Here is a 26549-nt window from a genome sequence, read left to right on the forward strand (position 1 = left end):
GAATGCTTCAGGGGCTGGGGCATAGCAAACATGAGCCCCACACCGAAGGAGGGTGGGGGTGTTTAATGCGAACTAAGGGTCATCCAAGCGCCGCAAAAGGCCGCCATGCCCTGCATACCCCTTTTCACTTTTCAAATGCAGATGAGGGTTCCAGCCAACTTTGGCCCACTGCTTGGATGACATCACCGTATGCAAATCCGTCTTCTGCAGAACTTCCCCCAGGAATGCTTGTACTAGTTGTTGCATTTGGTTTGTTGTTTGGGGGTGCTTCAGTATTAGGCAGCCTTCTGCCCTCCCATGTTCATCTGAAAATATGTGTTCTCCCTGAAGTTGTTGTCCCCAGATGGGAGTTCCCTTGTGCTGCCTCAGTTGAATCTCCTTTACTTGACAGAGATGTGCCTGAGCAGCGGCCCTCCCCAGCCCTATCCCAAATCATACTTATTTTGCATAGGAGATACCATGGTCATGAAGATTGTTCTCCGAGGGTGAGGTTCATTCATTGCATTTTGGGTATGCTGACCCCTGTGATTTCCCCAAATGTGGGAAACTCGACTGCATTATTTGTGGTAGTGGGGGACTGTGTTTGTGCTTTCCTCTGGTCAGCTCTGGTAAAAATCAGATTTCTTTATATCAGATCTTCCTCTAGCCTTGTTCTTCTTTCGAGAGTTCCCTTGTGCTGCCTCAGTTGGATCTCTTTCACTTGAGAGGGGGGTGCCCGAGCAGCGACCCTCCCCAGCTCTAGCCCAACTCCTACTTACCTGCCAGGTGAGATACTATGATCATGAAGGTGCTTCTCCCAGGGCAAGGCTCACCCATTGCACTCTGGTTGTAATGCCCCTGCGATTTCCCCAAATGTGGGAAACTTGACTGCATAATTTGTGTTTCCCTTGGTCATCTCTCGTATAATTCAGATCTCTTTGTCTCAGGTCTCTCTCCAGCCTAGTTTGCTGTCTGTTTCCACTTCTCTTTTCTTGAGCCGCTCCCTTCTATGCCCTTGCGCACTATCCTGACTTCTCCCGTCTGCTTACTTCGTGCCTTCCAACGCACAATGCAAACTACAGGTAGTGCTGCAGGGCCCACACCCTTTTACTTGCCTTACAGAGCAGCTCTGGAGCAGTTACAGTGCCCAGCTGCTGCAAGAAATCAGCTTGAATGCTTCAGGGGCTGGGGCATAGCCAACATGAGCCCCACACCGAAGGAGGGTGGAGGTGTGTAATGCGAACTAGGGGTCATCCAAGCGCCGCAAAAGGCCGCCATGCCCTGCACGCCCCTTTTTTCTTTTCATATGCAGACGAGGGTTGAAGCCAACTTTGACCCACTGCTTGGATGGCATCACCATATGCAAATCCATCTGCTGCAGGCCTTCCCCCAGGAATGCTTGCACTAGTTGTTGCATTTGGTTTGTTGTTTGGGGGTGCTTCAGTATTAGGCAGCCTTCTGCCCTCCCATGTTCATCTGAAAATATGTGTTCTCCCTGCAGTTGTTGTCCCCAGATGAGAGTTCCCTTGTGCTGCCTCAGTTGAATCTCCTTTACTTGACAGAGATGTGCCTGAGCAGCGGCCCTCCCCAGCCCTATCCCAAATCATACTTATTTTGCATAGGAGAGACCATGGTCTTGAAGATTGTTCTCCCAGGGTGAGGTTCATTCATTGCATTCTGGGTATGCTGACCCCTGTGATTTCCCCAAATGTGGGAAACTCAACTGCATTATTTGTGGTAGTGGGGGACTGTGTTTGTGCTTTCCTCTGGTCAGCTCTGGTAAAAGTCAGATTTCTTTGTTTCAGATCTTCCTCTAGCCTTGTTCTTCTTTCGAGAGTTCCCTTGTGCTGCCTCAGTTGGATCTCCTTCACTTGACAGGGGGGTGCCCGTGCAGCGACTCTCCCCAGCTCTAGCCCAACTTCTACTTACCTGCCAGGTGAGATACTATAATCATGAAGGTGCTTTTCCCAGGGCAAGGCTCACCCATTGCACTCTGGATGTGCTGCCCCTGCGATTTCCCCAAATGTGGGAAACTTGACTGCATAATTTGTGTTTCCCCTGGTCGGCTCTCGTATAATTCAGATCTCTTTGTCTCAGGTCTCTCTCCAGCCTAGTTTGCTGTCTGTTTCCACTTCTCTTTTCTTAAGCCGCTCCATTCTATGGCCTTGCGCACTATCCTTACTTCTCCCGTCTGCTTACTTTGTGCCTTCCAATGCACAATGCAAACTACAGGTAGTGCTGCAGGGCCCACACCCTTTTACTTGCCGTACAGAGCAGCTCTGGAGCAGTTACAGTGCCCAGTTACTGCAAGAAATCAGCTTGAATGATTCAGGGGCTGGGGCATAGCCAACATGAGCCCCACACCGAAGGAGGGTGGAGGTGTTTAATGCGAACTAGGGGTCATCCAAGCACCGCAAAAGGCCGCCATGCCCTGCACGCCCCTTTTCTCTTTTCATATGCAGACGAGGGTTGAAGCCAACTTTGACCCACTGCTTTGGATGACATCACCATATGCAAATCCATCTGCTGCAGGCCTTCCCCCAGGAATGCTTGCACTAGTTGTTGCATTTGGTTTGTTGTTTGGGGGTGCTTCAGTATTAGGCAGCCTTCTGCCCTCCCATGTTCATCTGAAAATATGTGTTCTCCCTGCAGTTGTTGTCCCCAGATGAGAGTTCCCTTATGCTGCCTCAGTTGAATCTCCTTTACTTGACAGAGATGTGCCTGAGCAGCGGCCCTCCCCAGCCCTATCCCAAATCATACTTATTTTGCATAGGAGAGACCATGGTCATGAAGATTATTCTCCCAGTGTGAGGTTCATTCATTGCATTCTGGGTATGCTGACCCCTGTGATTTCCCGAAATGTGGGAAACTCGACAGCATTATTTGTGGTAGTGGGGGACTGTGTTTGTGTTTTCATCTGGTCAGCTCTGGTAAAAGTCAGATTTCTTTGTCTCAGATCTTCCTCTAGCCTTGTTCTTCTTTCGAGAATTCCCTTGTGCTGCCTCAGTTGGATCTCCTTTACTTGACAGGGGGGGGTACCCGAGCAGCGACCCTCCCCAGCTCTAGCCCAACTCCTACTTACCTGCCAGGTGAGATACTATGATCACGTAGGTGCTTCTCCCAGGGCAAGGCTCACCCATTGCACTCTGGGTGTGCTGCTCCTGCGATTTCCCCAAATGTGGGAAACTTGACTGCATAATTTGTGTTTCCCCTGGTCGGCTCTCGTATAATTCAGATCTCTTTGTCTCAGGTCTCTCTCCAGCCTAGTTTGCTGTCTGTTTCCACTTCTCTTTTCTTAAGCCGCTCCATTCTATGGCCTTGCGCACTATCCTTACTTCTCCCGTCTGCTTACTTTGTGCCTTCCAATGCACAATGCAAACTACAGGTAGTGCTGCAGGGCCCACACCCTTTTACTTGCCTTACAGAGCAGCTCTGGAGCTGTTACAGTGCCAAGCTGCTGCAAGAAATCAGCTTGAATGCTTCAGGGGCTGGGGCATGGCCAACATGAGCCCCACACCGAAGGAGGGTGGGGGTGTTTAATGCGAACTAAGGGTCATCCAAGCGCCGCAAAAGGCCGCCATGCCCTGCATACCCCTTTTCTCTTTTCATATGCAGACGAGGGTTGAAGCCAACTTTGACCCACTGCTTTGGATGACATCACCGTATGCAAATCCGTCTTCTGCAGACCTTCCCCCAGGAATGCTTGTACTAGTTGTTGCATTTGTTTTGTTGTTTGGGCATGCTTCAGTATTAGGCAGCCTTCTGCCCTCCCATGTTCATCTGAAAATATGTGTTCTCCCTGCAGTTGTTGTCCCCAGATGAGAGTTCCCTTGTGCTGCCTCAGTTGAATCTCCTTTACTTGACAGAGATGTGCCTGAGCAGCGGCCCTCCCCAGCCCTATCCCAAATCATACTTATTTTGCATAGGAGATACCATGGTCATAAAGATTGTTCTCCCAGGGTGAGGTTCATTCATTGCATTCTGGGTATGCTGACCCCTGTGATTTCCCCAAATGTGGGAAACTCAACTGCATTATTTGTGGTAGTGGGGGACTGTTTTTGTGTTTTCCTCTGGTCAGCTCTGGTAAAAGTCAGATTTCTTTGTCTCAGATCTTCCTCTAGCCTTGTTCTTCTTTCGAGAGTTCCATTGTGCTGCCTCAGTTTGATCTCCTTCACTTGACATGGGGGTACCCGAGCAGCGACCCTCCCCAGCTCTAGCCCAACTCCTACATACCTGCCAGGTGAGATACTATGATCATGAAGGTGCTTCTCCCAGGGCAAGGCTCACCCATTGCACTCTGGGTGTGCTGCTCCTGCGATTTCCCTAAATGTGGGAAACTTGACTGCATAATTTGTGCTTCCCCTGGTCGGCGCTCGTATAATTCAGATCTCTTTGTCTCAGGTCTCTCTCCAGCCTAGTTTGCTGTCTGTTTCCACTTCTCTTTTCTTGAGCCCCTGCCTTCTATGCCCTTGTGCACTCTCCTGACTTCTCCTGTCTGCTTACTTTGTGCCTTCCAACGCACAATGCGAACTACAGGTAGTGCTGCAGGGCCCACACCCTTTTACTTGCCTTACAGAGCAGCTCTGGAGCTGTTACAGTGCCCAGCTGCTGCAAGAAATCAGCTTGAATACTTCAGGGGCTGGGGCATAGCCAACATGAGCCCCACACCGAAGGAGAATGGAGGTGTTTAATGCAAACTAGGGGTCATCCAAGCACCGCAAAAGGCCGCCATGCCCTGCATAACCCTTTTCTCTTTTCATATGCAGATGAGGGTTCCAGCCAACTTTGGCCCACTGCTTGGATGACATCACCGTATGCAAATCCGTCTTCTGCAGACCTTCTCCCAGGAATGCTTTTACTAGTTGTTGCATTTGGTTTGTTGTTTGGGGGTGCTTCAGTATTAGGCAGCCTTCTGCCCTCCCATGTTCATCTGAAAATATGTGTTCTCCCTGCAGTTGTTGTCCCCAGATGAGAGTTCCCTTGTGCTGCCTCAGTTGAATCTCCTTTACTTGACAGAGATGTGCCTGAGCAGCGGCCCTCCCCAGCCCTATCCCAAATCATACTTATTTTGCATAGGAGATACCATGGTCATGAAGATTGTTCTCCCAGGGTTAGGTTCATTCATTGCATTCTGGGTATGCTGACCCCTGTGATTTCCCCAAATGTGGGAAACTCAACTGCATTATTTGTGGTAGTGGGGGACTGTGTTTGTGCTTTCCTCTGGTCAGCTCTGGTAAAAGTCAGATTTCTTTGTCTCAGATCTACCTCTAGCCTTGTTCTTCTTTCGAGAGTTCCCTTGTGCTGCCTCAGTTGGATCTCCTTCACTTGACAGGGGGGTGCCCGAGCAGCGACCCTCCCCAGCTCTAGCCCAACTCCTACTTACCTGCCAGGTGAGATACTATGATCATGTAGGTGCTTCTCCCAGGGCAAGGCTCACCCATTGCACTCTGGGTGTGCTGCCCCTGCGATTTCCCCAAATGTGGGAAACTTGACTGCATAATTTGTGTTTCCCCTGGTCGGCTCTCATATAATTCAGATCTCTTTGTCTCAGGTCTCTCTCCAGCCTAGTTTGCTGTCTGTTTCCACTTCTTTTTTCTTGAGCCCCTCCCTTCTATACCCTTGTGGACTCTAATGACTTCTCCTCCTGTCTGCTTACTTTGTGCCTTCCAACGCACAATGCAAACTACAGGTAGTGCTGCAGGGCCCACACCCTTTTACTTGCCTTTCAGAGCAGCTCTGGAGCTGTTACAGTGCCCAGCTACTGCAAGAAATCAGCTTGAATGCTTCAGGGGCTGGGGCATAGCCAACATGAGCCCCACACCGACGGAGGGTGGAGGTGTTTAATGCGAACTAAGGGTCATCCAAGCGCCGCAAAAGGCCGCCATGCCCTGCATACCCCTTTTCTCTTTTCATATGCAGATGAGGGTTCCAGCCAACTTTGGCCCACTGCTTGGATGACATCACCGTATGCAAATCCGTCTTCTGCAGACCTTCCCCCAGGAATGCTTGTACTAGTTGTTGCATTTGGTTTGTTGTTTGGGGTGCTTCAGTATTAGGCAGCCTTCTGCTCTCCCATGTTCATCTGAAAATATGTGTTCTCCCTGCAGTTGTTGTCCCCAGATGAGAGTTCCCTTGTGCTGCCTCAGTTGAATCTCCTTTACTTGACAGAGATGTGCCTGAGCAGCGGCCCTCCCCAGCCCTATCCCAAATCATACTTATTTTGCATAGGAGATACCATGGTCATGAAGATTGTTCTCCCAGGGTGAGGTTCATTCATTGCATTCTGGGTATGCTGACCCCTGTGATTTCCCCAAATATGGGAAACTCGACTGCATTATTTGTGCTTTCCTCTGGTCAGCTCTGGTAAAAGTCAGATTTCTTTGTCTCAGATCTTCCTCTAGCCTTGTTCTTTTTTTGAGAGTTTCCTTGTGCTGCCTCAGTTGGATCTCCTTCACTTGACAGGGAAGTGCCCGAGCAGCGACCCTCCCCAGCTCAAGCCCAACTCCTACTTACCTGCCAGGTGAGATACTATGATCAGGAAGGTGCTTCTCCCAGGGCAAGGCTCACCCATTGCACTCTGGGTGTGCTGCTCCTACGATTTCCCCAAATGTGGGACACTTGATTGCATAATTTGTGTTTCCTCTGGTCGGCTACTCGTATAATTCAGATCTCTTTGTCTCAGGTCTCTCTTTAGCCTAGTTTGCTGTCTGTTTCCACTTCTCTTTTCTTGAGCCCCTGCCTTCTATGCCCTTGTGCACTCTCCTGACTTCTCCTGTCTGCTTACTTTGTGCCTTCCAACGCACAATGCAAACTACAGGTAGTGCTGCAGGGCCAACACCCTTTTACTTGCCTTACAGAGCAGCTCTGGAGCTGTTACAGTGCCCAGCTGCTGCAAGAAATCAGCTTGAATGCTTCAGGGGCTGGGGCATAGCCAACATGAGCCCCACACCGACGGAGGGTGGAGGTGTTTAATGCGAACTAAGGGTCATCCAAGCACCGCAAAAGGCCGCCATGCCCTGCATAACCCTTTTCTCTTTTCATATGCAGATGAGGGTTCCAGCCAACTTTGGCCCACTGCTTGGATGACATCACCGTATGCAAATCCGTCTTCTGCAGACCTTTTCCCAGGAATGCTTGTACTAGTTGTTGCATTTGTTTTGTTGTTTGGGGGTGCTTCAGTATTAGGCAGCCTTCTGCTCTCCCATTTTCATCTGAAAATATGTGTTCTCCCTGCAGTTGTTGTCCCCAGATGAGAGTTCCCTTGTGCTGCCTCAGTTGAATCTCCTTTACTTGACAGAGATGTGCCTGAGCAGCGGCCCTCCCCAGCCCTATCCCAAATCATACTTATTTTGCATAGGAGATACCATTATCATGAAGATTGTTCTCCCAGGGTGAGGTTCATTCATTGCATTCTGGGTATGCTGACCCCTGTGATTTCCACCAAATGTGGGAAACTCGACTGCATTATTTGTGGTAGTGGGGGACTGTGTTTGTGCTTTCCTCTGGTCAGCTCTGTTAAAAGTCAGATTTCTTTGTCTCAGATCTTCCTCTAGCCTTGTTCTTTTTTCGAGAGTTTCCTTGTGCTGCCTCAGTTGGATCTCCTTCACTTGGCAGGGGGGTGCCTGAACAGCGACCCTCCCCAGCTCTAGCCCAACTCCTACTTACCTGCCAGGTGAGATACTATGATCAGGAAGGTGCTTCTCCAAGGGCAAGGCTCACCCATTGTACTCTGGGTGTGCTGCTCCTGCGATTTCCCCAAATGTGGGAAACTTGACTGCATAATTTGTGTTTCCCCTGGTCGGCTCTCGTATAATTCAGATCTCTTTGTCTCAGGTCTCTCTCCAGCCTAGTTTGCTGTCTGTTTCCACTTCTCTTTTCTTCAGCCGCTCCCTTCTATACCCTTGTGCACTATCCTGACTTCTCCTCCCGTCTGCTTACTTTGTGCCTTCCAATGCACAATGCAAACTACAGGTAGTGCTGCAGGGCCCACACCCTTTTACTTGCCTTACAGAGCAGCTCTGGAGCTGTTACAGTGCCCAGCTGCTGCAAGAAATCAGCTTGAATGCTTCAGGGGCTGGGGCATAGCCAACATGAGCCCCACACCGAAGGAGGGTGGAGGTGTTTAATGCAAACTAGGGGTCAGACAAGCGCCGCAAAAGGCCACCCATGCCCTGCACGCCCCTTTTCTGTTTTCATATGCAGACGAGGGTTGAAGCCAACTTTGACCCACTGCTTGGATGACATCACCATATGCAAATCCATCTGCGGCAGGCCTTCCCCCAGGAATGCTTGCACTAGTTGTTGCATTTGGTTTGTAGTTTGGGGGTGCTTCAGTATTAGGCAGCCTTCTGCCCTCCAATGTTCATCTGAAAATATGTGTTCTCCCTGCAGTTGTTGTCCCCAGATGAGAGTTCCCTTGTGCTGCCTCAGTTGAATCTCCTTAACTTGACAGAGATGTGCCTGAGCAGCGGCCCTCCCCAGCTCTATCCCAAATCATACTTATTGTGCATAGGAGATACCATGGTCATGAAGATTGTTCTCCCAGGGTTAGGTTCATTCATTGCATTCTGGGTATGCTGACCCCTGTGATTTCCCCAAATGTGGGAAACTCAACTGCATTATTTGTGGTAGTGGGGGACTGTGTTTGTGCTTTCCTCTGGTCAGCTCTGGTAAAAGTCAGATTTCTTTGTCTCAGATCTACCTCTAGCCTTGTTCTTCTTTCGAGAGTTCCCTTGTGCTGCCTCAGTTGGATCTCCTTCACTTGACAGGGGGGTGCCCGAGCAGCGACCCTCCCCAGCTCTAGCCCAACTCCTACTTACCTGCCAGGTGAGATACTATGATCATGTAGGTGCTTCTCCCAGGGCAAGGCTCACCCATTGCACTCTGGGTGTGCTGCCCCTGCGATTTCCCCAAATGTGGGAAACTTGACTGCATAATTTGTGTTTCCCCTGGTCGGCTCTCATATAATTCAGATCTCTTTGTCTCAGGTCTCTCTCCAGCCTAGTTTGCTGTCTGTTTCCACTTCTTTTTTCTTGAGCCCCTCCCTTCTATACCCTTGTGGACTCTAATGACTTCTCCTCCTGTCTGCTTACTTTGTGCCTTCCAACGCACAATGCAAACTACAGGTAGTGCTGCAGGGCCCACACCCTTTTACTTGCCTTTCAGAGCAGCTCTGGAGCTGTTACAGTGCCCAGCTACTGCAAGAAATCAGCTTGAATGCTTCAGGGGCTGGGGCATAGCCAACATGAGCCCCACACCGACGGAGGGTGGAGGTGTTTAATGCGAACTAAGGGTCATCCAAGCGCCGCAAAAGGCCGCCATGCCCTGCATACCCCTTTTCTCTTTTCATATGCAGATGAGGGTTCCAGCCAACTTTGGCCCACTGCTTGGATGACATCACCGTATGCAAATCCGTCTTCTGCAGACCTTCCCCCAGGAATGCTTGTACTAGTTGTTGCATTTGGTTTGTTGTTTGGGGTGCTTCAGTATTAGGCAGCCTTCTGCTCTCCCATGTTCATCTGAAAATATGTGTTCTCCCTGCAGTTGTTGTCCCCAGATGAGAGTTCCCTTGTGCTGCCTCAGTTGAATCTCCTTTACTTGACAGAGATGTGCCTGAGCAGCGGCCCTCCCCAGCCCTATCCCAAATCATACTTATTTTGCATAGGAGATACCATGGTCATGAAGATTGTTCTCCCAGGGTGAGGTTCATTCATTGCATTCTGGGTATGCTGACCCCTGTGATTTCCCCAAATATGGGAAACTCGACTGCATTATTTGTGCTTTCCTCTGGTCAGCTCTGGTAAAAGTCAGATTTCTTTGTCTCAGATCTTCCTCTAGCCTTGTTCTTTTTTTGAGAGTTTCCTTGTGCTGCCTCAGTTGGATCTCCTTCACTTGACAGGGAAGTGCCCGAGCAGCGACCCTCCCCAGCTCAAGCCCAACTCCTACTTACCTGCCAGGTGAGATACTATGATCAGGAAGGTGCTTCTCCCAGGGCAAGGCTCACCCATTGCACTCTGGGTGTGCTGCTCCTACGATTTCCCCAAATGTGGGACACTTGATTGCATAATTTGTGTTTCCTCTGGTCGGCTACTCGTATAATTCAGATCTCTTTGTCTCAGGTCTCTCTTTAGCCTAGTTTGCTGTCTGTTTCCACTTCTCTTTTCTTGAGCCCCTGCCTTCTATGCCCTTGTGCACTCTCCTGACTTCTCCTGTCTGCTTACTTTGTGCCTTCCAACGCACAATGCAAACTACAGGTAGTGCTGCAGGGCCAACACCCTTTTACTTGCCTTACAGAGCAGCTCTGGAGCTGTTACAGTGCCCAGCTGCTGCAAGAAATCAGCTTGAATGCTTCAGGGGCTGGGGCATAGCCAACATGAGCCCCACACCGACGGAGGGTGGAGGTGTTTAATGCGAACTAAGGGTCATCCAAGCACCGCAAAAGGCCGCCATGCCCTGCATAACCCTTTTCTCTTTTCATATGCAGATGAGGGTTCCAGCCAACTTTGGCCCACTGCTTGGATGACATCACCGTATGCAAATCCGTCTTCTGCAGACCTTTTCCCAGGAATGCTTGTACTAGTTGTTGCATTTGTTTTGTTGTTTGGGGGTGCTTCAGTATTAGGCAGCCTTCTGCTCTCCCATTTTCATCTGAAAATATGTGTTCTCCCTGCAGTTGTTGTCCCCAGATGAGAGTTCCCTTGTGCTGCCTCAGTTGAATCTCCTTTACTTGACAGAGATGTGCCTGAGCAGCGGCCCTCCCCAGCCCTATCCCAAATCATACTTATTTTGCATAGGAGATACCATTATCATGAAGATTGTTCTCCCAGGGTGAGGTTCATTCATTGCATTCTGGGTATGCTGACCCCTGTGATTTCCACCAAATGTGGGAAACTCGACTGCATTATTTGTGGTAGTGGGGGACTGTGTTTGTGCTTTCCTCTGGTCAGCTCTGTTAAAAGTCAGATTTCTTTGTCTCAGATCTTCCTCTAGCCTTGTTCTTTTTTCGAGAGTTTCCTTGTGCTGCCTCAGTTGGATCTCCTTCACTTGGCAGGGGGGTGCCTGAACAGCGACCCTCCCCAGCTCTAGCCCAACTCCTACTTACCTGCCAGGTGAGATACTATGATCAGGAAGGTGCTTCTCCAAGGGCAAGGCTCACCCATTGTACTCTGGGTGTGCTGCTCCTGCGATTTCCCCAAATGTGGGAAACTTGACTGCATAATTTGTGTTTCCCCTGGTCGGCTCTCGTATAATTCAGATCTCTTTGTCTCAGGTCTCTCTCCAGCCTAGTTTGCTGTCTGTTTCCACTTCTCTTTTCTTCAGCCGCTCCCTTCTATACCCTTGTGCACTATCCTGACTTCTCCTCCCGTCTGCTTACTTTGTGCCTTCCAATGCACAATGCAAACTACAGGTAGTGCTGCAGGGCCCACACCCTTTTACTTGCCTTACAGAGCAGCTCTGGAGCTGTTACAGTGCCCAGCTGCTGCAAGAAATCAGCTTGAATGCTTCAGGGGCTGGGGCATAGCCAACATGAGCCCCACACCGAAGGAGGGTGGAGGTGTTTAATGCAAACTAGGGGTCAGACAAGCGCCGCAAAAGGCCACCCATGCCCTGCACGCCCCTTTTCTGTTTTCATATGCAGACGAGGGTTGAAGCCAACTTTGACCCACTGCTTGGATGACATCACCATATGCAAATCCATCTGCGGCAGGCCTTCCCCCAGGAATGCTTGCACTAGTTGTTGCATTTGGTTTGTAGTTTGGGGGTGCTTCAGTATTAGGCAGCCTTCTGCCCTCCAATGTTCATCTGAAAATATGTGTTCTCCCTGCAGTTGTTGTCCCCAGATGAGAGTTCCCTTGTGCTGCCTCAGTTGAATCTCCTTAACTTGACAGAGATGTGCCTGAGCAGCGGCCCTCCCCAGCTCTATCCCAAATCATACTTATTGTGCATAGGAGATACCATGGTCATGAAGATTATTCTCCCAGGGTGAGGTTCATTCATTGCATTCTGGGTATGCTGACCCCTGTGATTTCCCCAAATGTGGGAAACTTGACTGCTTTATTTGTGGTAGTGGGGGACTGTGTTTGTGTTTTCCTCTGGTCAGCTCTGGTAAAAGTCAGATTTCTTTGTTTCAGATCTTCCTCTAGCCTTGTTCTTCTTTCGAGAGTTCCCTTGTGCTGCCTCAGTTGGATCTCCTTCACTTGACAGGGGGGTGCCCGAGCAGAGACCCTCCCCAGCTCTAGCCCAACTCCTACTTACCTGCCAGGTGAGATACTATGATCATGAAGGTGCTTCTCCCAGGGCAAGGCTCACCCATTGCACTCTGGGTGTGCTGCCCCTGCGATTTCCCCAAATGTGGGAAACTTGACTGCATAATTTGTGTTTCCCCTGGTCGGCTCTCGTATAATTCAGATCTCTTTGTCTCAGGTCTCTCTCCAGCCTAGTTTGCTGTCTGTTTCCACTTCTCTTTTCTTGAGCCGCTCCCTTCTATGCCCTTGCGCACTATCCTTACTTCTTCTCCTGTCTGCTTACTTTGTGCCTTCCAACGCACAATGCGAACTACAGGTAGTGCTGCAGGGCCCACACCCTTTTACTTGCCTTACAGAGCAGCTCTGGAGCTGTTACAGTGCCCAGCTGCTGCAAGAAATCAGCTTGAATGCTTCAGGGGCTGGGGCATAGCCAACATGAGCCCCACACCAAAGGAGGGTGGAGGTGTTTAATGCAAACTAGGGGTCAGCCAAGCGCCGCAAAAGGCCACCATGCCCTGCACGCCCCTTTTCTCTTTTCATATGCAGACGAGGGTTGAAGCCAACTTTGACCCACTGCTTGGATGACATCACCATATGCAAATCCATCTGCGGCAGGCCTTCCCCCAGGAATGCTTGCACTAGTTGTTGCATTTGGTTTGTTGTTTGGGGGTGCTTCAGTATTAGGCAGCCTTCTGCCCTCCCATGTTCATCTGAAAATATATGTTCTCCCTGCAGTTGTTGTCCCCAGATGAGAGTTCCCTTGTGCTGCCTCAGTTGAATCTCCTTTACTTGATAGAGATGTGCATGAGCAGCGGCCCTCCCCAGCCCTATTCCATACTTATTTTGCATAGGAGATACCATGGTCATGAAGATTTTTCTCCCAGGGTGAGGTTCATTCATTGCATTTTGGGTATGCTGACCCCTGTGATTTCCCCAAATGTGGGAAACTTGACTGCATTATTTGTGGTAGTGGGAGGCTGTGTTTGTGATTTCTTCTGGTCAGCTCTGGTAAAAGTCAGATTTCTTTGTCTCAGATTTTCCTTTAGCCTTGTTCTTCTTTCGAGAGTTCCCTTGTGCTGCCTCAGTTGGATCTCCTTCACTTTACAGGGGGGTACCCGAGCAGCGACCCTCCCCAGCTCTAGACCAACTCCTACTTACCTGCCAGGTGAAATACTATGATCATGAAGGTGCTTCTCCCAGGGCAAGGCTCACCCATTGTACTCTGGGTGTGCTGCTCCTGCGATTTCCCCAAATGTGGGAAACTTGACTGCATAATTTGTGTTTCCCCTGGTCGGCTCTCGAATAATTCAGATCTCTTTGTCTCAGGTCTCTCTCCAGCCTAGTTTGCTGTCTGTTTCCACTTCTCTTTTCTTCAGCCGCTCCCTTCTATACCCTTGTGCACTATCCTGACTTCTCCTCCCGTCTGCTTACTTTGTGCCTTCCAATGCACAATGCAAACTACAGGTAGTGCTGCAGGGCCCACACCCTTTTACTTGCCTTACAGAGCAGCTCTGGAGCTGTTACAGTGCCCAGCTGCTGCAAGAAATCAGCTTGAATTCTTCAGGGGCTGGGGCATAGCCAACATGAGCCCCACACCGAAGGAGGGTGGAGGTGTTTAATGCAAACTAGGGGTCAGCCAAGCGCCGCAAAAGGCCACCATGCCCTGCACGCCCCTTTTCTGTTTTCATATGCAGACGAGGGTTGAAGCCAACTTTGACCCACTGCTTGGATGACATCACCATATGCAAATCCATCTGCGGCAGGCCTTCCCCCAGGAATGCTTGCACTAGTTGTTGCATTTGGTTTGTTGTTTGGGGGTGCTTCAGTATTAGGCAGCCTTCTGCCCTCCATGTTCATCTGAAAATATGTGTTCTCCCTGCAGTTGTTATCCCCAGATGAGAGTTCCCTTGTGCTGCCTCAGTTGAATCTCCTTTACTTGACAGAGATGTGCATGAGCAGCGGCTCTCCCCAGCCCTATTCCAAATCATACTTATTTTGCATAGGAGATACCATGGTCATGAAGATTTTTCTCCCAGGGTGAGGTTCATTCATTGCATTTTGGGTATGCTGACCCCTGTGATTTCCCCAAATGTGGGAAACTTGACTGCATTATTTGTGGTAGTGGGAGACTGTGTTTGTGCTTTCCTCTGGTCATCTCTGGTAAAAGTCAGATTTCTTTGTTTCAGATCTTCCTCTAGCCTTGTTCTTCTTTCGAGAGTTCCCTTGTGCTGCCTCAGTTGGATCTCCTTCACTTGACAGGGGGTGCCCGAGCAGCGACCCTCCCCAGCTCTAGCCCAACTCTTACTTACCAGCCAGGTGAGATACTATGATCATGAAGGTGCTTCTCCCAGGGCAAGGCTCACCCATTGTACTCTGGGTGTGCTGCCCCTGCGATTTCCCCAAATGTGGAAAACTTGACTGCATAATTTGTGTTTCCCCTGGTCGGCTCTCGTATAATTCAGATCTCTTTGTCTCAGGTCTCTCTCCAGCCTAGTTTGCTGTCTGTTTCCACTTCTCTTTTCTGCAGCCGCTCCCTTCTATACCCTTGTGCACTATCCTGACTTCTCCTCCGGTCTGCTTACTTTGTGCCTTCCAATGCACAATGCAAACTACAGGTAGTGCTGCAGGGCCCACACCCTTTTACTTGCCTTACAGAGCAGCTCTGGAGCTGTTACAGTGCCCAGCTGCTGCAAGAAATCAGCTTGAATGCTTCAGGGGCTGGGGCATAGCCAACATGAGCCCCACACCGAAGGAGGGTGGAGGTGTTTAATGCAAACTAGGGGTCAGCCAAGCGCCGCAAAAGGCCACCATGCCCTGCACGCCCCTTTTCTGTTTTCATATGCAGACGAGGGTTGAAGCCAACTTTGACCCACTGCTTGGATGACATCACCATATGCAAATCCATCTGCGGCAGGCCTTCCCCCAGGAATGCTTGCACTAGTTGTTGCATTTGGTTTGTTGTTTGGGGGTGCTTCAGTATTAGGCAGCCTTCTGCCCTCCATGTTCATCTGAAAATATGTGTTCTCCCTGCAGTTGTTATCCCCAGATGAGAGTTCCCTTGTGCTGCCTCAGTTGAATCTCCTTTACTTGACAGAGATGTGCATGAGCAGCGGCTCTCCCCAGCCCTATTCCAAATCATACTTATTTTGCATAGGAGATACCATGGTCATGAAGATTTTTCTCCCAGGGTGAGGTTCATTCATTGCATTTTGGGTATGCTGACCCCTGTGATTTCCCCAAATGTGGGAAACTTGACTGCATTATTTGTGGTAGTGGGAGACTGTGTTTGTGCTTTCCTCTGGTCATCTCTGGTAAAAGTCAGATTTCTTTGTTTCAGATCTTCCTCTAGCCTTGTTCTTCTTTCGAGAGTTCCCTTGTGCTGCCTCAGTTGGATCTCCTTCACTTGACAGGGGGTGCCCGAGCAGCGACCCTCCCCAGCTCTAGCCCAACTCTTACTTACCAGCCAGGTGAGATACTATGATCATGAAGGTGCTTCTCCCAGGGCAAGGCTCACCCATTGTACTCTGGGTGTGCTGCCCCTGCGATTTCCCCAAATGTGGAAAACTTGACTGCATAATTTGTGTTTCCCCTGGTCGGCTCTCGTATAATTCAGATCTCTTTGTCTCAGGTCTCTCTCCAGCCTAGTTTGCTGTCTGTTTCCACTTCTCTTTTCTGCAGCCGCTCCCTTCTATACCCTTGTGCACTATCCTGACTTCTCCTCCGGTCTGCTTACTTTGTGCCTTCCAATGCACAATGCAAACTACAGGTAGTGCTGCAGGGCCCACACCCTTTTACTTGCCTTACAGAGCAGCTCTGGAGCTGTTACAGTGCCCAGCTGCTGCAAGAAATCTGCTTGAATGCTTCAGGGGATGGGGCATGGCCAACATGAGCCCCACACCAAAGGAGGGTGGAGGTGTTTAATGCGAACTAGGGGTCAGCCAAGCGCCGCAAAAGGCCACCATGCCCTGCACGCCCCTTTTCTCTTTTCATATACAGAGGAGGGTTGAAGCCAACTTTGACCCACTGCTTGGATGACATCACCATATGCAAATCCATCTGCGGCAGGCCTTCCCCCAGGAATGCTTGCACTAGTTGTTGCATTTGGTTTGTTGTTTGGGGGTGCTTCAGTATTAGGCAGCCTTCTGCCCTCCCATGTTCATCTGAAAATATATGTTCTCCCTGCAGTTGTTGTCCCCAGATGAGAGTTCCCTTGTGCTGCCTCATTTGAATCTCCTTTACTTGACAGAGATGTGCCTGAGCAGCGGCCCTCCCCAGCCCTATCCCAAATCATACTTATTTTGCATAGGAGATACCATGGTCATGAAGATTATTCTCCCAGGGTGAGGTTCATTCATTGCATTCTGGGTATGCTGACCCCTGTGATTTCCCCAAATGTGGGAAACTCGACTGCTTTATTTGTGGTAGTGGGGGACTGTGTTTGTGTTTTCCTCTGGTCAGCTCTGGTAAAAGTCAGATTTCTTTGTTTCAGATCTTCCTCTAGCCTTGTTCTTCTTTCAAGAGTTCCCTTGTGCTGCCTCAGTTGGATCTCCTTCACTTGACAAGGGGGTGCCCGAGCAGCGACCCTCCCCAGCTCTAGCCCAACTCCTACTTACCTGCCAGGTGAGATACTATGATCATGAAGGTGCTTCTCCCAGGGCAAGGCTCACCCATTGCACTCTGGGTGTGCTGCCCCTGCGATTTCCCCAAATGTGGGAAACTTGACTGCATAATTTGTGTTTCCCCTGGTCGGCTCTCATATAATTCAGATCTCTTTGTCTCAGGTCTCTCTCCAGCCTAGTTTGCTGTCTGTTTCCACTTCTTTTTTCTTGAGCCCCTCTCTTCTATACCCTTGTGCACTATCCTGACTTCTGCTCCCGTCTGCTTACTTTGTGCCTTCCAATGTACAATGCAAACTACAGGTAGTGCTGCAGGGCCCACACCCTTTTACTTGCCTTACAGAGCAGCTCTGGAGCTGTTACAGTGCCCAGCTGCTGCAAGAAATCAGCTTGAATGCTTCAGGGGATGGGGCATGGCCAACATGAGCCCCACACCAAAGGAGGGTGGAGGTGTTTAATGCGAACTAGGGGTCATCCAAGCACCGCAAAAGGCCGCCATGCCCTGCACGCCCCTTTTCTCTTTTCATATGCAGATGAGGGTTGAAGCCAACTTTGACCCACTGCTTGGATGACATCAAAGTATGCAAATCCGTCTTCTGCAGAACTTCCCCCAGGAATGCTTGCACTAGTTGTTGCATTTGGTTTGTTGTTTGGGGGTGCTTCAGTATTATGCAAGCCTTCTGCCCTCCCATGTTCATCTGAAAATATGTGTTCTCCCTGCAGTTGTTGTCCCCAGATGAGAGTTCCCTTGTGCTGCCTCAGTCGAATCTCCTTTACTTGACAGAGATGTGCATGAGCAGCGGCCCTCCCCAGCCCTATTCCAAATCATACTTATTTTGCATAGGAGATACCATGGTCATGAAGATTGTTCTCCCAGGGTGAGGTTCATTCATTGCATTTTGGGTATGCTGACCCCTGTGATTTCCCCAAATGTGGGAAACTTGACTGCATTATTTGTGGTAGTGGGGGACTGTGTTTGTGCTTTCCTCTGGTCAGCTCTGGTAAAAGTCAGATTTCTTTGTCTCAGATTTTCCTCTAGCCTTGTTCTTCTTTCGAGAGTTCCCTTGTGCTGCCTCAGTTGGATCTCCTTCACTTTACAGGGGGGTACCCGAGCAGCGACCCTCCCCAGCTCTAGCCCAACTCCTACATACCTGCCAGGTGAGATACTATGATCATGAAGGTGCTTCTCCCAGGGCAAGGCTCACCCAATGCACTCTGGGTGTGCTGCTCCTGCGATTTCCCCAAATGTGGGAAACTTGACTGCATAATTTGTGCTTCCCCTGGTCGGCGCTCGTATAATTCAGATCTCTTTGTCTCAGGTCTCTCTCCAGCCTAGTTTGCTGTCTGTTTCCACTTCTCTTTTCTTGAGCCCCTGCCTTCTATGCCCTTGTGCACTCTCCTGACTTCTCCTGTCTGCTTACTTTGTGCCTTCCAACGCACAATGCGAACTACAGGTAGTGCTGCAGGGCCCACACCCTTTTACTTGCCTTACAGAGCAGCTCTGGAGCTGTTACAGTGCCCAGCTGCTGCAAGAAATCAGCTTGAATACTTCAGGGGCTGGGGCATAGCCAACATGAGCCCCACACCGAAGGAGAATGGAGGTGTTTAATGCAAACTAGGGGTCATCCAAGCACCGCAAAAGGCCGCCATGCCCTGCATAACCCTTTTCTCTTTTCATATGCAGATGAGGGTTCCAGCCAACTTTGGCCCACTGCTTGGATGACATCACCGTATGCAAATCCGTCTTCTGCAGACCTTCTCCCAGGAATGCTTTTACTAGTTGTTGCATTTGGTTTGTTGTTTGGGGGTGCTTCAGTATTAGGCAGCCTTCTGCCCTCCCATGTTCATCTGAAAATATGTGTTCTCCCTGCAGTTGTTGTCCCCAGATGAGAGTTCCCTTGTGCTGCCTCAGTTGAATCTCCTTTACTTGACAGAGATGTGCCTGAGCAGCGGCCCTCCCCAGCCCTATCCCAAATCATACTTATTTTGCATAGGAGATACCATGGTCATGAAGATTGTTCTCCCAGGGTTAGGTTCATTCATTGCATTCTGGGTATGCTGACCCCTGTGATTTCCCCAAATGTGGGAAACTCAACTGCATTATTTGTGGTAGTGGGGGACTGTGTTTGTGCTTTCCTCTGGTCAGCTCTGGTAAAAGTCAGATTTCTTTGTCTCAGATCTACCTCTAGCCTTGTTCTTCTTTCGAGAGTTCCCTTGTGCTGCCTCAGTTGGATCTCCTTCACTTGACAGGGGGGTGCCCGAGCAGCGACCCTCCCCAGCTCTAGCCCAACTCCTACTTACCTGCCAGGTGAGATACTATGATCATGTAGGTGCTTCTCCCAGGGCAAGGCTCACCCATTGCACTCTGGGTGTGCTGCCCCTGCGATTTCCCCAAATGTGGGAAACTTGACTGCATAATTTGTGTTTCCCCTGGTCGGCTCTCATATAATTCAGATCTCTTTGTCTCAGGTCTCTCTCCAGCCTAGTTTGCTGTCTGTTTCCACTTCTTTTTTCTTGAGCCCCTCCCTTCTATACCCTTGTGGACTCTAATGACTTCTCCTCCTGTCTGCTTACTTTGTGCCTTCCAACGCACAATGCAAACTACAGGTAGTGCTGCAGGGCCCACACCCTTTTACTTGCCTTTCAGAGCAGCTCTGGAGCTGTTACAGTGCCCAGCTACTGCAAGAAATCAGCTTGAATGCTTCAGGGGCTGGGGCATAGCCAACATGAGCCCCACACCGACGGAGGGTGGAGGTGTTTAATGCGAACTAAGGGTCATCCAAGCGCCGCAAAAGGCCGCCATGCCCTGCATACCCCTTTTCTCTTTTCATATGCAGATGAGGGTTCCAGCCAACTTTGGCCCACTGCTTGGATGACATCACCGTATGCAAATCCGTCTTCTGCAGACCTTCCCCCAGGAATGCTTGTACTAGTTGTTGCATTTGGTTTGTTGTTTGGGGTGCTTCAGTATTAGGCAGCCTTCTGCTCTCCCATGTTCATCTGAAAATATGTGTTCTCCCTGCAGTTGTTGTCCCCAGATGAGAGTTCCCTTGTGCTGCCTCAGTTGAATCTCCTTTACTTGACAGAGATGTGCCTGAGCAGCGGCCCTCCCCAGCCCTATCCCAAATCATACTTATTTTGCATAGGAGATACCATGGTCATGAAGATTGTTCTCCCAGGGTGAGGTTCATTCATTGCATTCTGGGTATGCTGACCCCTGTGATTTCCCCAAATATGGGAAACTCGACTGCATTATTTGTGCTTTCCTCTGGTCAGCTCTGGTAAAAGTCAGATTTCTTTGTCTCAGATCTTCCTCTAGCCTTGTTCTTTTTTTGAGAGTTTCCTTGTGCTGCCTCAGTTGGATCTCCTTCACTTGACAGGGAAGTGCCCGAGCAGCGACCCTCCCCAGCTCAAGCCCAACTCCTACTTACCTGCCAGGTGAGATACTATGATCAGGAAGGTGCTTCTCCCAGGGCAAGGCTCACCCATTGCACTCTGGGTGTGCTGCTCCTACGATTTCCCCAAATGTGGGACACTTGATTGCATAATTTGTGTTTCCTCTGGTCGGCTACTCGTATAATTCAGATCTCTTTGTCTCAGGTCTCTCTTTAGCCTAGTTTGCTGTCTGTTTCCACTTCTCTTTTCTTGAGCCCCTGCCTTCTATGCCCTTGTGCACTCTCCTGACTTCTCCTGTCTGCTTACTTTGTGCCTTCCAACGCACAATGCAAACTACAGGTAGTGCTGCAGGGCCAACACCCTTTTACTTGCCTTACAGAGCAGCTCTGGAGCTGTTACAGTGCCCAGCTGCTGCAAGAAATCAGCTTGAATGCTTCAGGGGCTGGGGCATAGCCAACATGAGCCCCACACCGACGGAGGGTGGAGGTGTTTAATGCGAACTAAGGGTCATCCAAGCACCGCAAAAGGCCGCCATGCCCTGCATAACCCTTTTCTCTTTTCATATGCAGATGAGGGTTCCAGCCAACTTTGGCCCACTGCTTGGATGACATCACCGTATGCAAATCCGTCTTCTGCAGACCTTTTCCCAGGAATGCTTGTACTAGTTGTTGCATTTGTTTTGTTGTTTGGGGGTGCTTCAGTATTAGGCAGCCTTCTGCTCTCCCATTTTCATCTGAAAATATGTGTTCTCCCTGCAGTTGTTGTCCCCAGATGAGAGTTCCCTTGTGCTGCCTCAGTTGAATCTCCTTTACTTGACAGAGATGTGCCTGAGCAGCGGCCCTCCCCAGCCCTATCCCAAATCATACTTATTTTGCATAGGAGATACCATTATCATGAAGATTGTTCTCCCAGGGTGAGGTTCATTCATTGCATTCTGGGTATGCTGACCCCTGTGATTTCCACCAAATGTGGGAAACTCGACTGCATTATTTGTGGTAGTGGGGGACTGTGTTTGTGCTTTCCTCTGGTCAGCTCTGGTAAAAGTCAGATTTCTTTGTCTCAGATCTACCTCTAGCCTTGTTCTTCTTTCGAGAGTTCCCTTGTGCTGCCTCAGTTGGATCTCCTTCACTTGACAGGGGGGTGCCCGAGCAGCGACCCTCCCCAGCTCTAGCCCAACTCCTACTTACCTGCCAGGTGAGATACTATGATCATGTAGGTGCTTCTCCCAGGGCAAGGCTCACCCATTGCACTCTGGGTGTGCTGCCCCTGCGATTTCCCCAAATGTGGGAAACTTGACTGCATAATTTGTGTTTCCCCTGGTCGGCTCTCATATAATTCAGATCTCTTTGTCTCAGGTCTCTCTCCAGCCTAGTTTGCTGTCTGTTTCCACTTCTTTTTTCTTGAGCCCCTCCCTTCTATACCCTTGTGGACTCTAATGACTTCTCCTCCTGTCTGCTTACTTTGTGCCTTCCAACGCACAATGCAAACTACAGGTAGTGCTGCAGGGCCCACACCCTTTTACTTGCCTTTCAGAGCAGCTCTGGAGCTGTTACAGTGCCCAGCTACTGCAAGAAATCAGCTTGAATGCTTCAGGGGCTGGGGCATAGCCAACATGAGCCCCACACCGACGGAGGGTGGAGGTGTTTAATGCGAACTAAGGGTCATCCAAGCGCCGCAAAAGGCCGCCATGCCCTGCATACCCCTTTTCTCTTTTCATATGCAGATGAGGGTTCCAGCCAACTTTGGCCCACTGCTTGGATGACATCACCGTATGCAAATCCGTCTTCTGCAGACCTTCCCCCAGGAATGCTTGTACTAGTTGTTGCATTTGGTTTGTTGTTTGGGGTGCTTCAGTATTAGGCAGCCTTCTGCTCTCCCATGTTCATCTGAAAATATGTGTTCTCCCTGCAGTTGTTGTCCCCAGATGAGAGTTCCCTTGTGCTGCCTCAGTTGAATCTCCTTTACTTGACAGAGATGTGCCTGAGCAGCGGCCCTCCCCAGCCCTATCCCAAATCATACTTATTTTGCATAGGAGATACCATGGTCATGAAGATTGTTCTCCCAGGGTGAGGTTCATTCATTGCATTCTGGGTATGCTGACCCCTGTGATTTCCCCAAATATGGGAAACTCGACTGCATTATTTGTGCTTTCCTCTGGTCAGCTCTGGTAAAAGTCAGATTTCTTTGTCTCAGATCTTCCTCTAGCCTTGTTCTTTTTTTGAGAGTTTCCTTGTGCTGCCTCAGTTGGATCTCCTTCACTTGACAGGGAAGTGCCCGAGCAGCGACCCTCCCCAGCTCAAGCCCAACTCCTACTTACCTGCCAGGTGAGATACTATGATCAGGAAGGTGCTTCTCCCAGGGCAAGGCTCACCCATTGCACTCTGGGTGTGCTGCTCCTACGATTTCCCCAAATGTGGGACACTTGATTGCATAATTTGTGTTTCCTCTGGTCGGCTACTCGTATAATTCAGATCTCTTTGTCTCAGGTCTCTCTTTAGCCTAGTTTGCTGTCTGTTTCCACTTCTCTTTTCTTGAGCCCCTGCCTTCTATGCCCTTGTGCACTCTCCTGACTTCTCCTGTCTGCTTACTTTGTGCCTTCCAACGCACAATGCAAACTACAGGTAGTGCTGCAGGGCCAACACCCTTTTACTTGCCTTACAGAGCAGCTCTGGAGCTGTTACAGTGCCCAGCTGCTGCAAGAAATCAGCTTGAATGCTTCAGGGGCTGGGGCATAGCCAACATGAGCCCCACACCGACGGAGGGTGGAGGTGTTTAATGCGAACTAAGGGTCATCCAAGCACCGCAAAAGGCCGCCATGCCCTGCATAACCCTTTTCTCTTTTCATATGCAGATGAGGGTTCCAGCCAACTTTGGCCCACTGCTTGGATGACATCACCGTATGCAAATCCGTCTTCTGCAGACCTTTTCCCAGGAATGCTTGTACTAGTTGTTGCATTTGTTTTGTTGTTTGGGGGTGCTTCAGTATTAGGCAGCCTTCTGCTCTCCCATTTTCATCTGAAAATATGTGTTCTCCCTGCAGTTGTTGTCCCCAGATGAGAGTTCCCTTGTGCTGCCTCAGTTGAATCTCCTTTACTTGACAGAGATGTGCCTGAGCAGCGGCCCTCCCCAGCCCTATCCCAAATCATACTTATTTTGCATAGGAGATACCATTATCATGAAGATTGTTCTCCCAGGGTGAGGTTCATTCATTGCATTCTGGGTATGCTGACCCCTGTGATTTCCACCAAATGTGGGAAACTCGACTGCATTATTTGTGGTAGTGGGGGACTGTGTTTGTGCTTTCCTCTGGTCAGCTCTGTTAAAAGTCAGATTTCTTTGTCTCAGATCTTCCTCTAGCCTTGTTCTTTTTTCGAGAGTTTCCTTGTGCTGCCTCAGTTGGATCTCCTTCACTTGGCAGGGGGGTGCCTGAACAGCGACCCTCCCCAGCTCTAGCCCAACTCCTACTTACCTGCCAGGTGAGATACTATGATCAGGAAGGTGCTTCTCCAAGGGCAAGGCTCACCCATTGTACTCTGGGTGTGCTGCTCCTGCGATTTCCCCAAATGTGGGAAACTTGACTGCATAATTTGTGTTTCCCCTGGTCGGCTCTCGTATAATTCAGATCTCTTTGTCTCAGGTCTCTCTCCAGCCTAGTTTGCTGTCTGTTTCCACTTCTCTTTTCTTCAGCCGCTCCCTTCTATACCCTTGTGCACTATCCTGACTTCTCCTCCCGTCTGCTTACTTTGTGCCTTCCAATGCACAATGCAAACTACAGGTAGTGCTGCAGGGCCCACACCCTTTTACTTGCCTTACAGAGCAGCTCTGGAGCTGTTACAGTGCCCAGCTGCTGCAAGAAATCAGCTTGAATGCTTCAGGGGCTGGGGCATAGCCAACATGAGCCCCACACCGAAGGAGGGTGGAGGTGTTTAATGCAAACTAGGGGTCAGACAAGCGCCGCAAAAGGCCACCCATGCCCTGCACGCCCCTTTTCTGTTTTCATATGCAGACGAGGGTTGAAGCCAACTTTGACCCACTGCTTGGATGACATCACCATATGCAAATCCATCTGCGGCAGGCCTTCCCCCAGGAATGCTTGCACTAGTTGTTGCATTTGGTTTGTAGTTTGGGGGTGCTTCAGTATTAGGCAGCCTTCTGCCCTCCAATGTTCATCTGAAAATATGTGTTCTCCCTGCAGTTGTTGTCCCCAGATGAGAGTTCCCTTGTGCTGCCTCAGTTGAATCTCCTTAACTTGACAGAGATGTGCCTGAGCAGCGGCCCTCCCCAGCTCTATCCCAAATCATACTTATTGTGCATAGGAGATACCATGGTCATGAAGATTATTCTCCCAGGGTGAGGTTCATTCATTGCATTCTGGGTATGCTGACCCCTGTGATTTCCCCAAATGTGGGAAACTTGACTGCTTTATTTGTGGTAGTGGGGGACTGTGTTTGTGTTTTCCTCTGGTCAGCTCTGGTAAAAGTCAGATTTCTTTGTTTCAGATCTTCCTCTAGCCTTGTTCTTCTTTCGAGAGTTCCCTTGTGCTGCCTCAGTTGGATCTCCTTCACTTGACAGGGGGGTGCCCGAGCAGAGACCCTCCCCAGCTCTAGCCCAACTCCTACTTACCTGCCAGGTGAGATACTATGATCATGAAGGTGCTTCTCCCAGGGCAAGGCTCACCCATTGCACTCTGGGTGTGCTGCCCCTGCGATTTCCCCAAATGTGGGAAACTTGACTGCATAATTTGTGTTTCCCCTGGTCGGCTCTCGTATAATTCAGATCTCTTTGTCTCAGGTCTCTCTCCAGCCTAGTTTGCTGTCTGTTTCCACTTCTCTTTTCTTGAGCCGCTCCCTTCTATGCCCTTGCGCACTATCCTGACTTCTTCTCCTGTCTGCTTACTTTGTGCCTTCCAACGCACAATGCGAACTACAGGTAGTGCTGCAGGGCCCACACCCTTTTACTTGCCTTACAGAGCAGCTCTGGAGCTGTTACAGTGCCCAGCTGCTGCAAGAAATCAGCTTGAATGCTTCAGGGGCTGGGGCATAGCCAACATGAGCCCCACACCAAAGGAGGGTGGAGGTGTTTAATGCAAACTAGGGGTCAGCCAAGCGCCGCAAAAGGCCACCATGCCCTGCACGCCCCTTTTCTCTTTTCATATGCAGACGAGGGTTGAAGCCAACTTTGACCCACTGCTTGGATGACATCACCATATGCAAATCCATCTGCGGCAGGCCTTCCCCCAGGAATGCTTGCACTAGTTGTTGCATTTGGTTTGTTGTTTGGGGGTGCTTCAGTATTAGGCAGCCTTCTGCCCTCCCATGTTCATCTGAAAATATATGTTCTCCCTGCAGTTGTTGTCCCCAGATGAGAGTTCCCTTGTGCTGCCTCAGTTGAATCTCCTTTACTTGATAGAGATGTGCATGAGCAGCGGCCCTCCCCAGCCCTATTCCAAACTTATTTTGCATAGGAGATACCATGGTCATGAAGATTTTTCTCCCAGGGTGAGGTTCATTCATTGCATTTTGGGTATGCTGACCCCTGTGATTTCCCCAAATGTGGGAAACTTGACTGCATTATTTGTGGTAGTGGGAGGCTGTGTTTGTGATTTCTTCTGGTCAGCTCTGGTAAAAGTCAGATTTCTTTGTCTCAGATTTTCCTTTAGCCTTGTTCTTCTTTCGAGAGTTCCCTTGTGCTGCCTCAGTTGGATCTCCTTCACTTTACAGGGGGGTACCCGAGCAGCGACCCTCCCCAGCTCTAGACCAACTCCTACTTACCTGCCAGGTGAAATACTATGATCATGAAGGTGCTTCTCCCAGGGCAAGGCTCACCCATTGTACTCTGGGTGTGCTGCTCCTGCGATTTCCCCAAATGTGGGAAACTTGACTGCATAATTTGTGTTTCCCCTGGTCGGCTCTCGAATAATTCAGATCTCTTTGTCTCAGGTCTCTCTCCAGCCTAGTTTGCTGTCTGTTTCCACTTCTCTTTTCTTCAGCCGCTCCCTTCTATACCCTTGTGCACTATCCTGACTTCTCCTCCCGTCTGCTTACTTTGTGCCTTCCAATGCACAATGCAAACTACAGGTAGTGCTGCAGGGCCCACACCCTTTTACTTGCCTTACAGAGCAGCTCTGGAGCTGTTACAGTGCCCAGCTGCTGCAAGAAATCAGCTTGAATTCTTCAGGGGCTGGGGCATAGCCAACATGAGCCCCACACCGAAGGAGGGTGGAGGTGTTTAATGCAAACTAGGGGTCAGTCAAGCGCCGCAAAAGGCCACCATGCCCTGCACGCCCCTTTTCTGTTTTCATATGCAGACGAGG

At 49.9% G+C, this 26549-nt stretch overlaps 37 non-coding genes and 9 pseudogenes across 37 annotated transcripts; all 46 read left to right on the forward strand.

Moving 5' to 3' along the window:
* Nucleotides 1–434: 434 nt before the first annotated feature.
* On the forward strand, nt 435–598 carry LOC134937937 (U1 spliceosomal RNA). The gene has a single exon (XR_010180621.1). It is a non-coding gene; the product is annotated as a U1 spliceosomal RNA (small nuclear RNA).
* Nucleotides 599–750: 152 nt separating this feature from the next.
* On the forward strand, nt 751–913 carry LOC134938143 (U1 spliceosomal RNA). The gene has a single exon (XR_010180774.1). It is a non-coding gene; the product is annotated as a U1 spliceosomal RNA (small nuclear RNA).
* A 671-nt stretch (nt 914–1584) lies between these two features.
* On the forward strand, nt 1585–1748 carry LOC134937939 (U1 spliceosomal RNA). Its single transcript, XR_010180623.1, has one exon. It is a non-coding gene; the product is annotated as a U1 spliceosomal RNA (small nuclear RNA).
* Nucleotides 1749–1900: 152 nt separating this feature from the next.
* LOC134938121 (U1 spliceosomal RNA) lies at nt 1901–2063 on the forward strand. The gene has a single exon (XR_010180762.1). It is a non-coding gene; the product is annotated as a U1 spliceosomal RNA (small nuclear RNA).
* A 672-nt stretch (nt 2064–2735) lies between these two features.
* On the forward strand, nt 2736–2899 carry LOC134938098 (U1 spliceosomal RNA). The gene has a single exon (XR_010180747.1). It is a non-coding gene; the product is annotated as a U1 spliceosomal RNA (small nuclear RNA).
* Nucleotides 2900–3053: 154 nt separating this feature from the next.
* Nucleotides 3054–3216, forward strand: LOC134938089 (U1 spliceosomal RNA). Its single transcript, XR_010180740.1, has one exon. It is a non-coding gene; the product is annotated as a U1 spliceosomal RNA (small nuclear RNA).
* Nucleotides 3217–3888: 672 nt separating this feature from the next.
* Nucleotides 3889–4052, forward strand: LOC134937974 (U1 spliceosomal RNA). The gene has a single exon (XR_010180652.1). It is a non-coding gene; the product is annotated as a U1 spliceosomal RNA (small nuclear RNA).
* Nucleotides 4053–4204: 152 nt separating this feature from the next.
* Nucleotides 4205–4367, forward strand: LOC134938097 (U1 spliceosomal RNA). The gene has a single exon (XR_010180746.1). It is a non-coding gene; the product is annotated as a U1 spliceosomal RNA (small nuclear RNA).
* A 671-nt stretch (nt 4368–5038) lies between these two features.
* LOC134937934 (U1 spliceosomal RNA) lies at nt 5039–5202 on the forward strand. The gene has a single exon (XR_010180618.1). It is a non-coding gene; the product is annotated as a U1 spliceosomal RNA (small nuclear RNA).
* Nucleotides 5203–5354: 152 nt separating this feature from the next.
* LOC134938108 (U1 spliceosomal RNA) lies at nt 5355–5496 on the forward strand (annotated as a pseudogene).
* Nucleotides 5497–6190: 694 nt separating this feature from the next.
* LOC134938129 (U1 spliceosomal RNA) lies at nt 6191–6344 on the forward strand (annotated as a pseudogene).
* Nucleotides 6345–6484: 140 nt separating this feature from the next.
* On the forward strand, nt 6485–6648 carry LOC134938074 (U1 spliceosomal RNA). Its single transcript, XR_010180727.1, has one exon. It is a non-coding gene; the product is annotated as a U1 spliceosomal RNA (small nuclear RNA).
* Nucleotides 6649–7319: 671 nt separating this feature from the next.
* On the forward strand, nt 7320–7484 carry LOC134937986 (U1 spliceosomal RNA). Its single transcript, XR_010180662.1, has one exon. It is a non-coding gene; the product is annotated as a U1 spliceosomal RNA (small nuclear RNA).
* A 152-nt stretch (nt 7485–7636) lies between these two features.
* On the forward strand, nt 7637–7799 carry LOC134938122 (U1 spliceosomal RNA). The gene has a single exon (XR_010180763.1). It is a non-coding gene; the product is annotated as a U1 spliceosomal RNA (small nuclear RNA).
* Nucleotides 7800–8474: 675 nt separating this feature from the next.
* LOC134937975 (U1 spliceosomal RNA) lies at nt 8475–8638 on the forward strand. Its single transcript, XR_010180653.1, has one exon. It is a non-coding gene; the product is annotated as a U1 spliceosomal RNA (small nuclear RNA).
* A 152-nt stretch (nt 8639–8790) lies between these two features.
* LOC134938109 (U1 spliceosomal RNA) lies at nt 8791–8932 on the forward strand (annotated as a pseudogene).
* A 694-nt stretch (nt 8933–9626) lies between these two features.
* On the forward strand, nt 9627–9780 carry LOC134938130 (U1 spliceosomal RNA; annotated as a pseudogene).
* Nucleotides 9781–9920: 140 nt separating this feature from the next.
* Nucleotides 9921–10084, forward strand: LOC134938075 (U1 spliceosomal RNA). The gene has a single exon (XR_010180728.1). It is a non-coding gene; the product is annotated as a U1 spliceosomal RNA (small nuclear RNA).
* A 671-nt stretch (nt 10085–10755) lies between these two features.
* LOC134937987 (U1 spliceosomal RNA) lies at nt 10756–10920 on the forward strand. Its single transcript, XR_010180663.1, has one exon. It is a non-coding gene; the product is annotated as a U1 spliceosomal RNA (small nuclear RNA).
* A 152-nt stretch (nt 10921–11072) lies between these two features.
* LOC134938123 (U1 spliceosomal RNA) lies at nt 11073–11235 on the forward strand. Its single transcript, XR_010180764.1, has one exon. It is a non-coding gene; the product is annotated as a U1 spliceosomal RNA (small nuclear RNA).
* Nucleotides 11236–11910: 675 nt separating this feature from the next.
* LOC134938018 (U1 spliceosomal RNA) lies at nt 11911–12074 on the forward strand. The gene has a single exon (XR_010180690.1). It is a non-coding gene; the product is annotated as a U1 spliceosomal RNA (small nuclear RNA).
* Nucleotides 12075–12226: 152 nt separating this feature from the next.
* Nucleotides 12227–12389, forward strand: LOC134938041 (U1 spliceosomal RNA). The gene has a single exon (XR_010180707.1). It is a non-coding gene; the product is annotated as a U1 spliceosomal RNA (small nuclear RNA).
* Nucleotides 12390–13058: 669 nt separating this feature from the next.
* Nucleotides 13059–13222, forward strand: LOC134938015 (U1 spliceosomal RNA). The gene has a single exon (XR_010180688.1). It is a non-coding gene; the product is annotated as a U1 spliceosomal RNA (small nuclear RNA).
* Nucleotides 13223–13374: 152 nt separating this feature from the next.
* On the forward strand, nt 13375–13537 carry LOC134938087 (U1 spliceosomal RNA). Its single transcript, XR_010180738.1, has one exon. It is a non-coding gene; the product is annotated as a U1 spliceosomal RNA (small nuclear RNA).
* Nucleotides 13538–14210: 673 nt separating this feature from the next.
* LOC134938003 (U1 spliceosomal RNA) lies at nt 14211–14374 on the forward strand. Its single transcript, XR_010180678.1, has one exon. It is a non-coding gene; the product is annotated as a U1 spliceosomal RNA (small nuclear RNA).
* Nucleotides 14375–14525: 151 nt separating this feature from the next.
* Nucleotides 14526–14688, forward strand: LOC134938093 (U1 spliceosomal RNA). Its single transcript, XR_010180743.1, has one exon. It is a non-coding gene; the product is annotated as a U1 spliceosomal RNA (small nuclear RNA).
* Nucleotides 14689–15361: 673 nt separating this feature from the next.
* Nucleotides 15362–15525, forward strand: LOC134938004 (U1 spliceosomal RNA). Its single transcript, XR_010180679.1, has one exon. It is a non-coding gene; the product is annotated as a U1 spliceosomal RNA (small nuclear RNA).
* A 151-nt stretch (nt 15526–15676) lies between these two features.
* LOC134938095 (U1 spliceosomal RNA) lies at nt 15677–15839 on the forward strand. Its single transcript, XR_010180744.1, has one exon. It is a non-coding gene; the product is annotated as a U1 spliceosomal RNA (small nuclear RNA).
* A 674-nt stretch (nt 15840–16513) lies between these two features.
* LOC134937990 (U1 spliceosomal RNA) lies at nt 16514–16677 on the forward strand. The gene has a single exon (XR_010180667.1). It is a non-coding gene; the product is annotated as a U1 spliceosomal RNA (small nuclear RNA).
* A 152-nt stretch (nt 16678–16829) lies between these two features.
* On the forward strand, nt 16830–16971 carry LOC134938065 (U1 spliceosomal RNA; annotated as a pseudogene).
* Nucleotides 16972–17667: 696 nt separating this feature from the next.
* Nucleotides 17668–17831, forward strand: LOC134937946 (U1 spliceosomal RNA). The gene has a single exon (XR_010180628.1). It is a non-coding gene; the product is annotated as a U1 spliceosomal RNA (small nuclear RNA).
* A 152-nt stretch (nt 17832–17983) lies between these two features.
* Nucleotides 17984–18146, forward strand: LOC134938113 (U1 spliceosomal RNA). The gene has a single exon (XR_010180756.1). It is a non-coding gene; the product is annotated as a U1 spliceosomal RNA (small nuclear RNA).
* Nucleotides 18147–18817: 671 nt separating this feature from the next.
* Nucleotides 18818–18981, forward strand: LOC134937935 (U1 spliceosomal RNA). Its single transcript, XR_010180619.1, has one exon. It is a non-coding gene; the product is annotated as a U1 spliceosomal RNA (small nuclear RNA).
* A 152-nt stretch (nt 18982–19133) lies between these two features.
* Nucleotides 19134–19275, forward strand: LOC134938110 (U1 spliceosomal RNA; annotated as a pseudogene).
* A 694-nt stretch (nt 19276–19969) lies between these two features.
* LOC134938131 (U1 spliceosomal RNA) lies at nt 19970–20123 on the forward strand (annotated as a pseudogene).
* Nucleotides 20124–20263: 140 nt separating this feature from the next.
* Nucleotides 20264–20427, forward strand: LOC134938076 (U1 spliceosomal RNA). Its single transcript, XR_010180729.1, has one exon. It is a non-coding gene; the product is annotated as a U1 spliceosomal RNA (small nuclear RNA).
* A 671-nt stretch (nt 20428–21098) lies between these two features.
* LOC134937988 (U1 spliceosomal RNA) lies at nt 21099–21263 on the forward strand. Its single transcript, XR_010180664.1, has one exon. It is a non-coding gene; the product is annotated as a U1 spliceosomal RNA (small nuclear RNA).
* Nucleotides 21264–21415: 152 nt separating this feature from the next.
* On the forward strand, nt 21416–21557 carry LOC134938111 (U1 spliceosomal RNA; annotated as a pseudogene).
* A 694-nt stretch (nt 21558–22251) lies between these two features.
* Nucleotides 22252–22405, forward strand: LOC134938132 (U1 spliceosomal RNA; annotated as a pseudogene).
* A 140-nt stretch (nt 22406–22545) lies between these two features.
* On the forward strand, nt 22546–22709 carry LOC134938077 (U1 spliceosomal RNA). Its single transcript, XR_010180730.1, has one exon. It is a non-coding gene; the product is annotated as a U1 spliceosomal RNA (small nuclear RNA).
* A 671-nt stretch (nt 22710–23380) lies between these two features.
* On the forward strand, nt 23381–23545 carry LOC134937989 (U1 spliceosomal RNA). Its single transcript, XR_010180666.1, has one exon. It is a non-coding gene; the product is annotated as a U1 spliceosomal RNA (small nuclear RNA).
* Nucleotides 23546–23697: 152 nt separating this feature from the next.
* Nucleotides 23698–23860, forward strand: LOC134938124 (U1 spliceosomal RNA). Its single transcript, XR_010180765.1, has one exon. It is a non-coding gene; the product is annotated as a U1 spliceosomal RNA (small nuclear RNA).
* Nucleotides 23861–24535: 675 nt separating this feature from the next.
* Nucleotides 24536–24699, forward strand: LOC134938020 (U1 spliceosomal RNA). The gene has a single exon (XR_010180691.1). It is a non-coding gene; the product is annotated as a U1 spliceosomal RNA (small nuclear RNA).
* A 152-nt stretch (nt 24700–24851) lies between these two features.
* Nucleotides 24852–25014, forward strand: LOC134938042 (U1 spliceosomal RNA). The gene has a single exon (XR_010180708.1). It is a non-coding gene; the product is annotated as a U1 spliceosomal RNA (small nuclear RNA).
* A 669-nt stretch (nt 25015–25683) lies between these two features.
* LOC134938023 (U1 spliceosomal RNA) lies at nt 25684–25847 on the forward strand. Its single transcript, XR_010180694.1, has one exon. It is a non-coding gene; the product is annotated as a U1 spliceosomal RNA (small nuclear RNA).
* Nucleotides 25848–25999: 152 nt separating this feature from the next.
* On the forward strand, nt 26000–26162 carry LOC134938088 (U1 spliceosomal RNA). Its single transcript, XR_010180739.1, has one exon. It is a non-coding gene; the product is annotated as a U1 spliceosomal RNA (small nuclear RNA).
* Nucleotides 26163–26549: the final 387 nt, after the last annotated feature.

The sequence above is a fragment of the Pseudophryne corroboree genome, chromosome 6, assembly GCF_028390025.1.
Source record: "Pseudophryne corroboree isolate aPseCor3 chromosome 6, aPseCor3.hap2, whole genome shotgun sequence".
Lineage (NCBI taxonomy): Eukaryota > Metazoa > Chordata > Amphibia > Anura > Myobatrachidae > Pseudophryne > Pseudophryne corroboree.